At 42.2% G+C, this 13,248-nt stretch overlaps 1 pseudogene; it reads left to right on the top strand.

The window, feature by feature from the left end:
- Positions 1-393: 393 nt before the first annotated feature.
- Positions 394-13,248, top strand: part of LOC100565057 (cytochrome P450 4B1-like) — a 31,422-nt pseudogene continuing 18,567 nt past the window's right edge.

The following is a 13,248-nucleotide window of genomic DNA, read 5'->3' as shown; positions in this document are numbered from 1 at the left end:
ATTTGGGTTGCCTTCGCACTTGCAGCTGACCTGACAGTAACACAGAATTGCTAAGAAACCTGTTAAACTACCAAGTTTCATATGACACAGCTGTGTAGATAACAATCTTTGGTTTTCGAAGGTTTTCATGGCCGGAATTATAGGGTTGTTCTTTCAATTTTTCTTTCAAATTGGAGATACTATTTGGATTGACAAAATCTCCCATGGAGAAAGGCACTGAAACCTTTCAAAGGTTTGAGAAACATTTTACCTCTTGTTGGTATATATATCATTATTGAGTTTTTTTTTACTACATTTTGCTGTAATTGTGGAGTTTCTCTAACTTGAAACACCAAATTATGAATCTTAGGATTCCATAGAATGCATCATAAATAAATAAATAAATAAATAAATAAACAAATAAATAAATAAATAGAATAATTGACCAAGTGGACTCATAGCACTATAACTGTGTAATGTGTGTAACTGTGTATACTCCAGTGAAGAGATTCAATGAGTAGTAAAAGAAATCCCAGATAGGAGAGGAAAAAGGCAGCTAATGTTTACTTTTTTAAAAGGGAGGAGAGAAAAACAAGTGTGACTTTAAATGTCAACACATATAAATGAAAAATGCTATAAATTTCAAAGTTAGAAATGTATCTTTGCTCAATCCCTACTAAACTGAGCTTTATGCCTCATTAAAATTACTAGCATCACAAGTCAGATATGCAAATTTAATGCCCAGGATGTATTTAAACTGACTATTGACATTCAAACAAATAATGCAGTTGATACCAGAGAAAGAGTTCTTGACTACAGCAGCCTGGACAGAAAAATACCCACAATGTTATCAGCAACGGTATGGACAATTTTTGATTGCCTTGGTCATCAACCATCCTGAATATGCGAAAGTTGTCTTTAATAGAAATGGTAAGAAATTTATTCTCTTACTCCCATCATTGATCATATGATGATATTGCACACCTTTATCACATAGGGGTAGTTTAGAGGGCTGTTTGTTTTCCTGATATTTTAAATTCCATTTGAGTTTAGTTTCATTTCTGGAAAAACAGAGATAAGCAACATTCCATTTGTGACATATATAACTTTGTGATGCCTATTGTAGATTAGTCTCTCTCTTAACTCTAGCCAACAAAATCTGTTTAGACTGAGGTTTCCTGGGAATTTTGAAAAATACTTTTAATATGTAATGTTCATGGCAGCAGTTAAGTCCCACAGTAATGATTTAACCTCAGACAATCTATATTGATTCCAGACACATTCATTTATTTGTTTGTTCATCTCCCTTCCTGCCCCTGCCCACACAAACACAGAGGGATCAGCTGAATTAGGGCCCTATCACATGCAATGCCTCCCCTCATTTTTAAACACTTCCAAAACAGTTCCCTGATGAAGTATCACAGAGCCCACCATAAGATGCAGATGGACTTCCTCCTGTCATCCATGATGCTTCATCAGGGAACTGTTCTTAGAAGTGTTAAGTGGTATGCCAGACCTAAACAATCTGGCAGTAAAAGGGGCCAAAATTAAAATAAGCTAAATGTCTTTGGGCCATAGATATGTTTTTAGTGCCTCACCAAAATACAACCCTGAGGATTTTGTAGCATTGTGCCATGGTGGTTAAACTGGTGCCATGCTGCATTAATTCTGCAGTGTAATGTATTCTATTAAACCAAAATTGGAGAACCTGGGCATAGTAGGGATTCCTACATGAACAGACAGACCTTGGTAAACCACTTCTGGACTACAACTCTTAGCATCCTCCATGCAGCAAGATCAGTGACCACAGTAGTTTGGAGACTCTAGGAGTTTTACAAGCTCTGTAGGTGAGGAGAAGTCAGACACCACCTTTCTGTTGAGCAGATGACAATTACATTGCTAGCTGATGGGGCCTACAGTGGCTCAGTTTGGGGATTTAAAAGAGGAAAGATGGAGAAGGAACCCATTCAATTGGCCCAGAGTTTCCATTTGCAAATGAATGGGCCTTGTTTCTCTCCATGCCTCTCCAGAGTTCAGACAGTTCCCATGTTCTCCTGCCACCAACAACTCCTATTCTCCAGCAAGCACATGTTACATTCTTGCTTTCTGTTCTATCCTTTGCACTTTTGACAAGTTGTCTGAAATGCTTTGGTGGTCTGCAAACATCCTATGAGCTGTATGTTTTGTCGGTATGTTCTATTCCTTTAACACATTGGCTCACATTCAAACTTGCAAAGGAATGTGGTTATGCCCTATGCCTGTCAACTGATACAGATGTGTTTTTGGAGAATGGCACAGTTTGTGGCAACAGAAGACAGTTTAGAAAATCGACCTTTATATTAGTGCTCACAAAAGACTGTATCATGTAATGATTTTCTTCTTTCTCGTTTATACCATTATTTAGATCCTAAATCTTTTATATATAGCTTCGGAATTCCATGGATTGGTATGTATACATTTTTTTCTAATTACATAAATCACTGTACTCTCTGTCATGTTTGAGATATCAGACATGGACATGTGTTTGTTATTTCAAACTTATTTACAGAAATTTGATAGTGTGTGTTTACTAAAATAGAATTTGCTGGAGGATTTGCACATCAAATATTTGTTTGACTAGGGCATTTCAGTTAAAGTTGCTTGGGAGTCAGATGCTTAAATTTACCATACTAAATTTGAATGTTTAAAATTTGAAATGCAGGTTTGGCATTCTCAGCCAGTAAGCCAAAAGTATAAACTTCAAGATTCCATAGAATGCAGCCAGGGCATTGGAAATCATGGTACTAAAATTATGTAGTCCTTTATCTCATGGAATACTGGGGTTTTTAATTTGATAATGCACTAGAGATCGGAGTAGAGAGTTTTAAATATTGATCCCTAAACTACAAATGTCAGGATGGATCCCCAGAGGAAGTGGAACCATGTCAACGAAAGTGAACTGATACTGCTATAACTCTAATGTGAAAGTCCAAGGACCCATATCATACTGAAAGTGGGAAATACCTTTCCTTTAAGCCAGCGTGGTCCAACCTTTAGTTACTCGAGGGCCAATCAAACTTTAGTATAGGAATGTGAGGGCCAGAGACATTCCAGAAAGAAACCGTTTCTTAAAAACTTAAAGCAATAAGAAGAGTAAACATTTTTTCCAAATGTTAAATTAAAATATTTTTCCAGTAAGAAGGGCAAGGGTCAACAAAAATGAATTGGTGGGCCACAGGTTGGATTACACTGCTGTAGGCAGTCCATGTCTTTTGAGGACCAGATATATACTGGGTATAGAAGAACTAGAACACACTTGCAGTTCTCTCCTTCCCGTATTTATTGAAATAACACACTTTAGCTGGTCACATAGCAGATGGATGAGTACTGCCCACCAATTCAACAAAGAAGAATCAATTGGTAGGACTACCCTCCTCCCGGCCCCCAAAACACACTCTGTGGAACACAACTGACAAGATGCACATGAAAGTATGATCAAATATAAAAAGGTGTACCTCTTCCACATGCCAAGAAAAATGCTATGGGTGAAGATGATTTCGAATCTATCTTACACAAGTTACTGGCTGCATATGCTTTGCATACAAGTCCCTCTAGGTTATAGATGAAATGGGCAGTGTGTCATGTGATCACACTTGTATGCAAAGGTATCAGAGACAGGTTATTTCCCTTGTGATAAGGTCCCAAGATGTAGTTAAGTCACTTCTATAGACTTCCATAGGGGGGAGGGAAGGAAGTTTTTCATGAGTGCAGGGTTACATAGTGATGCAAATATTCACATTTTCCAGCTGGAATTGGGATAAAAGGGGACCTTTTATCCCGTGTTTTTCGTCTGTTGCAGCAAATCAGCACACATTTAGCGCTAACGTCATATAGCTACCACCACCTCTTTTAACTCAGGAAATCCCATATTTTGTGTGCTGTGTAGATGTGTAGATGGGCCCCTAATTGCTTGTTTCAGTGTTAAGTTACATTTTAATATGATGGGTTCTGATTTCAAATAGTTTTGGCATTCTCCAGACTGGGAGTTTAGTACGATATAGTAGCTATTGAGATCCTAGAAATGTTGGAGGAATAAAATTTGTTAGGTCCTACAACATTACAGTATGGCAATACCTGGCAGAACTGTACCACAAAATCAACTGGATAACCTATAAAATTTTGTCAGTGTGGATACATGAAACCTCCTGTACTGATCCCATGAGTATGGGGATCGTACCATTAAAATAATCAACAACAGACAAATACTTTTGATTTATGCTTCTGACATTCTACTTTTCCCTGGTAGGAAAGGGCTTGTTGATTCTGGGTGGGCCTAAATGGCAGCAACACCGGAAACTGCTGAACCCAGGCTTCCATTATGACCTTCTCAAGCCTTACACCACTGTCATGGTTGAATCAGTCAAGCAAATGCTGGTAAGCATTCTCATTGCTGTGATTACAAATTCTGTCCACTTCTTCATGGGAAGCTGCCACTACTTTAATGTAGTGGTTAGGTTTAGCAGTCAGAAACCCAAGGAAAACTTAGATTATGACTTTTACTTCTCTCATTGAACCCAAGATCTTATTTGGCAATTGGCAATTGGCAATTGATCCAGTCAATTGTTTTATTTGGAATCAAAGAATTTATGCTACCATACCTGCCTTGAACGAAGAAAATGTATTTTAACAAGCCCTCATAAACATCACTTCATGCATCTAAATTAAATTATAAGATTTGTGAATCTTTGATACTGACTTTTACCAATTTTTGTGTGTTTCATCATCTTAGGTAAAGCTTAGATATCACTCATTATATAGATTTGTAGGCCACTGGCTCCATCTTGATTTCAGCTTGAGTGAGAGGGCAACTGATTCGATTAAAAAAAAATCATTGTATTCTAGATATATGTGATATCAGTAGAGTTCAGATGACCTCAAACCATTATTTATTTATTTTTATCATGTCAGTAGCAACTTTGCTTCTGGTGTGAGAGAATTGGCCGTCTACAGAGACTTTGCCCAGGGGACACCGGATGTGTTACTGGGAGGCTTCTCTCATGTACCTGCAAGCTATAGAGCTGATAGACGGAAGCTTACTCTGTCTCACAGATTTGAACCGACAACCTTCAGATCAGCAACCCAATCTTCAGGTCAGCAGTTCACAGGGGTTTAACGCATTGCGCCACTACAACTCCTAAACCATTAATTAAAAATATGTGTATGGGGCTCCTGAAGAAGGGGTTTTCCCCTGAAACAGGGTCAAAAATACCCGGGACCCCTGTAGAGAATTGGGACTTTATTTGTACTTTACTTTTGAAGACTTTTTTGAGAGCGGTGCTCCATCATTATTTTCTTCAATCAAATATACAGCAACTTTTTGACAATCGTTCGTTTGTGTGTATAGATACTCTACAAGTATTCTGGGACTTTGTATAGTAACTTAGCCATATCACAGATTTGAACCGACAACCTTCAGATCAGCAACCCAATCTTCAGGTCAGCAGTTCACAGGGGTTTAACGCATTGCGCCACTACAACTCCTAAACCATTAATTAAAAATATGTGTATGGGGCAAATGGCCAGGCGGGCCAGTTCCTTCCCACTGATCTAACTACAGTAGAGTCTCATCCAACATTTGCTTATCCAACGTTCTGGATTATCCAACAGTAGTCAATGTTTTTGTAGTCAATCTTTTCAATATTGTGATATTTTGGTGCTAAATTCGTAAATACAGTAATTACTACATAACATTGCTGTGTATTGAACTGCTTTTTCTGTCAAATTTGTTGTAAAACATGATGTTTTGGTGCTTAATTTGTAAAATCATAATGTAATTTGATGTTTAATAGGCTTTTCCTTAATCCCTCCTTATTATCCAACATATTCACTTATCCAACGTTCTGCCGGCCCGTTTATGTTAGATAAGTGAGACTCTATGGTATTATCTTTGCAAATATCTTTCCCACATGGGGTGATTATCCACAAGGAAAGAGTGGTGGGCAGTTGACAGAGTGGTTAATCCTAAATGGCATTCCTTGGTATCTGCAGCTCTTCCTACAGGTTTTAGTGATTCCAAATAAGTGTATTGTGTGTGTTAAGAAGGGAAACAACAAAAGGTTTCCAGGCATTACTATGTATCTTCAGAAGAAGCCATGTTTTCAGTTACTCTATTAAAATTAATTTTTGTGCTGGCTCTTAATGCTTCCTGTGTTAGGAGGGAAGCATCCTAGAATGCTTCCAGTGACATGTTGCAGCATGCACACCCATCACTGGACTGTTGCTTTAGAGTCCTAGAACACAATAAAAGGTAAGTGTGATGAGGTCCATAGAATAGTACTTCTTAAGATAATAAAGGAAGCCAACAATATATTTTTATGTGCAAGGATTTTATTCTGGGCCCTTTGGCTGCAACTGTGCCTCTGTTTCCTGAAATCTTTGCATACACCAGAAATTGAAACTTCGGGGCAGCCCTAGAATATGACCCAATGTGCAATAATAAGTAAGTAATTTTGGAGAGTTCCTTTTTATGATTCCATTTTTTTTCTAGGATATTCTGGGGAAGCTGGTATCTAAAGACAGTACAGCATCAGTGGAGATATTTGAACATGTCAGTCTGTTGACCCTGGATACCCTCATGAAATGTGCCTTCAGCAGTAAGAGTAATTGTCAGACAGAAATGTCAGTACACAATGTTTTCTTTAAACAAAGGCTAGCTCTACACTGCCCAATAGCTCAGAATCTGATCTCAGATTATCTGCTTTGAATTGGATTATGTGAGTTTACACTGCCAGATAATCTGGGATAAGCAGATAATCTGGAATCAGATCCTGGGATATAGGGCAGTGTAGATCCAGCCAAAGTGTGAACGATGACCACATTACACTGTCCAATTTCACAGATGAAAACTGGAACATGTTTGGTCAAGTAACATCAGATGGCAGTGAAGGTGGCAAAAGTTATTTATGATGTTAAGCGAAGCTGCAACAGTTGACTTTTGCCTGTACCTCCTGGGACATAGAAGGCTCCATCTACACTGCCATATAAAATCCAGATTATCTACTTTGATTATTTGTCTATACTCCCATATAATCCAGTTCAAAGCAGATACTCTTACATTCAAAGAGTATCTGCTTGGAACTGGATTATATGGCAGTATAGATAAACTGTGTTTATATAGATGTGTAAATGGGGAAGAAGATTGTCGTTCCTCTTTACTCACCCCTTTCATGAGTAAATGAATTCAGTTTGCAGCAATGCAGCCTATATGAGTCTACACTGCCATATAATCCAATCCTGTTAATTTGCATTCAGAAACTGGATTATTTGGCAATGTCGGCAGGGTCAAAGAGAGAGAAACTGGGATATTTTAAAATCATGTGCAAAAGGGGGATGGCAGAGTATTAATAAGAACTGTCCTTGCCAAAAAGGAGTTGTTAAAAAGGCTTCAATATACATCTCCTGCTTGTCTGACATGAGAAGGAACTGTGAGATTCCACCAACTTCTGCATCCTTGGGCAGTTTAGAAGGAACTTTTCATTGAATATCTTCTTAGCTCAACAATATTGCTGTTGTTGTGTGGCTTAAAATTAATGTCGACCTATGATAACCCTAACATGAACTTATCATGGGTTTTCTGGACAACACTTATTCTGATAGAGTTTGAAAGAATGTGACTTACCCAGGCTCACCCAATAGGTTTCAACAGCTGAGTAAAGATTCAGATTTTAGTTTCACAGTACAAACATTCTCTGGGTTATGAACAGGATACGTTCTGTAGGCTTGTTCTTAAGACTAATTTATATGTAAGGTACATTTTAAGTGTAACTCCAGCCATTTTTTAAAACTTTGGATAGCATAGGGAAGGGTTAACACCTCTGTGGTGCTTGTTTTGCTGTCTGTGTCCCTATTCCAAAAATTTCACCTCACTTTTGTCCCTATGAGAATTGGATTTTGAAAATAAATTGGCTTGTTGTGGAAATAAGCATTGGCGATAAAGCTTCAGTGCAGTGCAGTTCAACCGTTAGGTGAATTAGGCAGTTGCTGAAGGTGCCATCATCTGGGGGGTGCAGTTGAGGCACCTCTTGAGGTGTCTCCAAGTGCCCTAAAGCCAAGGAGTAGCTGCTGTCGCCGTTGGAAACCCGGCCTGCTGGGAATGGAAAGGGTGAGGGCGCGCACGCACCAGCGGCACCAATTTTTCGTTCGTGCCTCTCTTTGCGCGAGAAGGCGAGAGGCGTGCAGGCCAGCGGCATTAGCTTCCTGTTCTTGCTGTGCGCATGCCTCTCTCCTTCTCGTGCAAAGGGAAGAGGGAGATGAGGGATGTGAGCGCTAGTGGTATCAACTTTCTGTTCTCGCTGCGTTTGCGCCTCACCTCCCTCTTCCCTTTGCGCGAGAAGGAGAGAGGCGTGCATTCCAGTGGCACAAGCTTCCTGTTCTTGCTGTGCGCACGCCTCTCTCCTTCTCGTGCAAAGGGAAGAGGGAGATGAGGGACGTGAGCGCTAGTGGCATCAACTTTCTGTTCTCGCTGCATTTGCGCCTCACCTCCCTCTTCCCTTTGCGTGAGAAGGAGAGAGGCACACGCACAGTGAGAACAGGAAACTGCGCAACCCCACCTCCTCCTCCCAGACCTGCAGCCTCTCACCAGCCTTGGCAGCCTCTCTGGCCTTGCTGGTCCTGGTGGCCTCTCGCTGGTCTCCGCGGCCGCTCGCCAGACTCTGTAGCCTCTCACCGGTCTCTCACCGGCCTCGCCGGCCTCTCCCTTGATCAAGGTTATTGTAAGTGTTATTTATTGCTTATCTAATTATATAGTTTTTACCTTGTTTTAATATTATGCTTATTATGTAATTTGATGTTTAAGGCTTTTCCTTAATCCCTCCTTATTATCCAACATTTTTTCTTATCCAATGATTTTATTTTTTAGTGATTGGGGTTTTTTTTTGGGGAGGGGGGCAAAATTCTGTTCACTTACACTTGAAAATTACCTTGGGCTGGCCCTGCAACTACTGCAAGTACTTTCTGTTGTAGTCCAGCCTCTGATAGTGTCTGATGTGTCTAATATCAATGCTGATGTGTCTGATATCAATAAGGTTTCTGGTCCTGTGTCTGATTGCAAAGGGGATGATTGTATTGACAGGCTTGCCTTAGAGCTGGAGATTTTTACACGTTCCTGAAAGGGGCCAGTTTTCTGAGGAGGATTTATCAGATGCAGATGTTGAGGTTAATGATCTGGAAGATAGACGCTAAGACTTTGTAAAAGGAGAGAAAATTCTTGGGTTCTTCGAATGTCAGTTCGCCTTCAAGAAAAAAGAGAAGATATCTGGTAGGAAATTGAAACAAAATGTGTTTTTCTTACTGCAGGAAGCATTTTAAGATAAAGGGGAAAGCATTTTGCTTCATTGGGGATCAATGTTAGTGGTTCAAGCCAGTCATGCCAAGTTCATGCCTTAAGGTTCAAATTGATTTTTAGCTTCATGGTTCCTGTCCTGCCAAGTGTGTTCTTTGATTCCAAGTGTTCATGGATCCAGTTTGCCAAGTTCATGCCTTGACTATTGGGATTTTACACTGCCTTGTGTTTTTGGATTTCGCAACCTTATACTTTGTGTTTTATTCTTGTATCTTGGACATTGTGGACTATTGGTGATATTTTGAAGATACCTTTTTGGTCTATACTTTTATGTCATGGAACCCAGTTACAGGGCTTTGGTAATTCAGCCCTGTAACTGGGAGTCATAACATAAACAATCCCAGAAGCACCTGGCAGAAGAAGATAGAATATGCCTGGGAACTTGGGGCCGAAAGTATAAACAATTATAATTGGTCTAGCGTGTGAAAATGGTAGTAATGTGATATTGGGGGTGGGACTTGATGATGATATTTACGTGTGGTGTTACGTAGCATCAAAAGTTATAAAAATAGTTGTATGTAAACATTGGGTCATTCCTGACTTTTCCAAAGTCATGTGTTCTTCAATAAAGATTGGATTTGAGAGCAGCCATCTCTGATCTGCGTTCAGACTGATCCTTTGAAGTGAGCAGGACAATTAAGTCAGGAATGCAGTTCTCACCCTCCTGCAAATTTGCAGTGAAGTGATAATGAGCAGGGAAGGAGATCAAAGCCATGACGGAGCAAAGGGGCCTCCGCTGGGAGCTCTGCCGTTGGCAGAAGAGACATTGCAAGCCATAGCTTCCTCTACGGGGTACCCCAAGCCGGACGGCGTGACCCAGAGGATTCCCAGAGGGGGAAGAGGCGTTCCGGCGGCGGCAGAAACCAGTTGGGGATCTGGAGGAAGCATGCCGGAGACCGTGGCCCTGCGGTTATCCATCCTGGAAACTCATTTATCCAGGCTGTCGGATACCGTGGGGAGAATAGTGCCAATATTGGAAGAGAATCTCCAAAAAGAGCACATCCGATATGGCGCCGAGAGAGAGCCAAGCAAAGGAGGCGATTGGAGCCAGAGGGGACAGCGAGCTTCAACGCAGAGTCCCGCGGCGGCAAGGGACGAGGGAGACGAGGAATATTGGCAAGAGCTGGAGTTCCGGGACAGAATGGCGCGCGAAGTGGAGCGCCAGCAAGCTCTGGGAACTCTGAGGCCGCCAACCCCAACAGAGCTCCCAACCCCCCGAATGGGCGTCGGAGTAGAAAGACCACTGGGGCCAGGGATCGGGTCCAGTGGATTAGCTGACGAAGGCGGAGAGGAGCAGGAGATCCAGGAAGAGGAGGAGGATGTGCCGTACGACGGGGAAAGGCGAGATGCGGGGGCTACAGCGAGGCCAGTATGCGGATGGGGGGAAGGGCCGACAGCGGCGGCAGGATTTCGGGAGCCGCGCAGAATGACCACCGGAGTGGGGCGCGGCGTGATCCAAGGAAACCCGATGCAACCCTTCCCCATGCCTCCCAGACAGCATCAACGGGCCGCTGAATGGATGCCAAGAAGGGAAGATCTCAAGCTAGAATACGGAGGGGAATCAGCCGAACTGAACTTTTTTCTAATTAGCATCAGGGGATACATGGAAGACAATGCACACACATTCCCCTCCGAAGCAAGCAGGGTTCGGGCCATCGGCAACACACTAAAGAGAGGAGCGGCCAGCTGGTATGTGCAACTACATGCCAGACAGGACCCATGCCTGAGGTCAGTGCCCCGCTTCCTCGCCGCACTGGAAAACCGGTTCAGAGACCGGCTAGAGCAATTGAGAGCTCGAGACCAGCTTAGAGGAATAAAGCAGAGGGACAAAACGGTGCCCGAGTACGCAGAGGAATTCCTCCACCTCGCGGAAAGGGTGCCAGAGTGGTCCGAAGTAACCAAAGTGGAGATATTTAAAGAGGGACTACGCCCCGAGGTTTTCAGCTGGGCAGCGCACAGAGATGACCCCGAAACGCTACAGGGATGGATTCAACTAGCGGGGCGCGTTGAATCCACCCTGGCCCAAGTAAAGCGCTTCAGGAGCAGCGGCGGCCAGCAAAGGCCGGTGGCGAGAGGTCGAGGAGAAACGAGGAAGCAAGAAAGACCCGGAGGGAGGCCGGGGATTCCCTCCAGAGGAGATGACAACAAACCTAAACCGGGATGCTTTGTATGTGGGAAGACGGGCCATCGAGCAGCAGAATGCTGGGCCCGGAAGGGGGAGCCGCCAAAACCCTCAAAGCCCAAGCCAGCAACCGGGAGGCGTGCGGAGGAGGAGGTGCAAGCCCCAGAATCTCCAGAAAAATTGGTGAGTCGGGACAAACGCATGATAGTAGTGCCAATCTGCCTATCGGGGCTAGAGAATCGGGCCACCTGCAAGGCATTTGTGGATTGTGGTTGTTCCAGGAATATTATAACTCCAGAGTTAGCAGAAGCGTTGAAATGCCAGCAGATGGCGCTTGACTCCCCAATTGCGTTTTCGCAGTTAGACGGATCAGTTGCTACTGGGGAAGTATCTACAAAGGAAATACGGGAGGTCCCATGTAAAATAGGCAAATGGGAAGGAAGAATATCCTTTGTGATAGCCCCTATTGCCACATACCACGTAATATTAGGGATACCATGGCTCGAACAAGCAAATCCCGAAGTAGATTGGAGAGGAAAGAGCCTAGCATTTAAAGAACAGCAGACGCAATGGGAGATAAGCAAGATTGCAGAAGAGGAGGACGAGGGAGATGAAGAAGGTGAAATAGACCCACAACTATTGCCACCTGAATACAGAGACTTTGTGGATGTGTTCAATCAGAAAGAGGCAAGTAAATTACCTCCTAAAAGGAATATAGAAGTAGAAATTGAAATAACCCCAGGAGCAAACTTACCAAAACCAAAAGTGTATCCCATGTCTGTGCAGGAGAAGGAGGAATTGAGGAAATACATTGATAAAAACCTGGCGCGGGGCTTCATTAAGCCATCCAATTCTCCTCTCGGGGCCCCAGTGTTATTCAGGAGAAAGAAAGACAACTCCCTAAGATTGTGCATTGATTATCGAAATTTAAACGCAATTACTAAGGACAATAAATACCCTATGCCCTTAGTAAAGGATTTAATTACCGTATTGAAAAAAGGGAGCATATTTACTAAACTTGATTTAATTGAAGCATACCATAAATTAAGGATCAAACCGGAGGATACTTGGAAAACTGCATTTTCCTGCGCATTCGGCCATTTTGAATATAAAATTTTACCTTTCGGATTAAAAAATGGAGGCGGGTGCTTTATGCAGCTTATAAATGAAATACTGCACCCATTGTTGTACAGAGGGGTATTCATATTTCTTGATGATATCTTGATTGTGACTGAAGATAAGGAAAAGCACGTGAAATTGGTCCGGGAAGTTTTGCAGAGACTAAGAGAAGCAAAGCTGTACGCAAAACTGTCCAAATGTGAATTTAATAAAACTCAAATTGACTTTCTGGGGTATCGGATATCTCCAGAAGGGTTAGCTATGGATCCAGCTAAAGTATCAGATGTAAAAGAATGGGGAGTGCCTCAAACAAGGAGGCAATTGCAATCGTTTCTGGGGTTTGCAAATTTTTATAGATCCTTCATAAAAGGCTTCGCGCAAATAACCGCACCCCTTACTGAACTTTTAAAAACAAAAGGGAAAGGAGAGACAGCAAAAGTAAAAGCTCCTGGCGCCAAACTAAGTTGGACGCCAGAATGCCAAAAGGCATTTGAAACCCTAAAAGAATGCTTCACAGAAGGACCCATTCTAAAACACCCCGATATCAGGAGCCCTTTCATAATCCATTGCGATGCCTCAGACTGTGCGTATGGGGCAGTGCTATTGCAAAAGGATCAAAATGGGAACTTAAAACCCTGTGGATATTTGT

This window comes from Anolis carolinensis, chromosome 4, assembly GCF_035594765.1.
Source record: "Anolis carolinensis isolate JA03-04 chromosome 4, rAnoCar3.1.pri, whole genome shotgun sequence".
In the NCBI taxonomy this organism is placed as follows: domain Eukaryota; kingdom Metazoa; phylum Chordata; class Lepidosauria; order Squamata; family Dactyloidae; genus Anolis; species Anolis carolinensis.
This window is presented reverse-complemented; position numbering and strand designations above follow the sequence as displayed.